Genomic DNA, 1,303 nt, shown 5'->3' with positions numbered 1-1,303 from the left:
CCAGCAGCAATAGTAATCCAGTACATCTAGCTGACAGGAAAGTCAATACACCTTCGTTCCCATAGCGTCTGAGACGCATGGCCTCTGGGGTAGGAGCGCCTTGGGATTTCTCAAAGAATTGGGTTCCAGGCTCGTTTACATTACCAGAGACCCAAGGGCTGCCAGTTTCCTGTTTCAGCGCCTGAGTGTGGCGATAGAGAGGGGACACGCCTGGTGCGTCCTCGGTTCCTGTCCGGAAGTGGAGGAGCTCCAAGAGATCCATAACCATTAAGCACTCAACCCGTTCTCGCAAATTTAATAAGTCAATATTGACTTATTAAATATGTGCATAGGTGACATACTTAACATAATAGTTTCCCTTGAAAAGCTTCATAGAAAACACCGACCTTACCTAACCTACTTAGTATGTTAAGATAAGCATCTTATTGCTTCGTAATTACAATTATTACCTAACCTATACCTATAATAGGTTAAGTAACAATTGTAATTACGAAGCTATAAGATGCTTATGTTAACATACTAAGTAGGTTAGGTAAGGTCGGTGTTTTCTATGAAGCTTTTCAAGGGAAACTATTATGTTAAGTATGTCACCTATGCACATATTTAATAAGTCAATATTGACTTATTAAATTTGCGAGAACGGGTTGCAGCACTCATTGTATTAACTAATGCTCAACTTGTAACCTTTAAATATCTAACAAAGCACAACACAAGAGGCAGGGGATAGTAAGGATAGTAAGGATAGTAAGACAAAGAAGAAGAAGGGATAATAAGGGATAGTAAGTAAGAAGGGATAGTAAGGATAGTAAGGATAGTAAGACAAAGAAGAAGAAGGGATAATAAGGGATAGTAAGTAAGAAGGGATAGTAAGGATAGTAAGACAAAAGAACATAGAAACTGTAACAGAGGGAACCTAAATATCCCCTCGTGTGTGTTGTGTGTGCTTTTCTCCGAGGCTGTGGGTCTCCTACTGCCAGCAACAAGTGGTACTCCCCTTCCCTTTTACATAAATATATACATATATATATATTTTTTTTTTTAAATTTCAGCAGCAAGTACACACACTAGTAATTAAGAGCGTCGCGACTCACATATCTGAGTGGTGACAGTTACAACCAATATATCAAGGGGGAAAAATTTGTGTTAATGGCGGTAGTTTGAGAGGACACCATAGAGGTGAGTGGAGGTGACAGAGCACCCTAATGACTCCTTGTTACACCCGTCACCCGGCGTCACCTCCCTCCCCCCCCCCCTACTTCGTTACGGACTCGTTACACTATCGTCAGAGGTATGGTAATGTTAT

The sequence above is a fragment of the Procambarus clarkii genome, chromosome 89 (genome assembly GCF_040958095.1).
Source record: "Procambarus clarkii isolate CNS0578487 chromosome 89, FALCON_Pclarkii_2.0, whole genome shotgun sequence".
Taxonomy (NCBI): domain Eukaryota; kingdom Metazoa; phylum Arthropoda; class Malacostraca; order Decapoda; family Cambaridae; genus Procambarus; species Procambarus clarkii.
The sequence above is the reverse complement of the archived record's forward strand: the minus strand, read 5'-3'. Positions refer to the sequence as shown.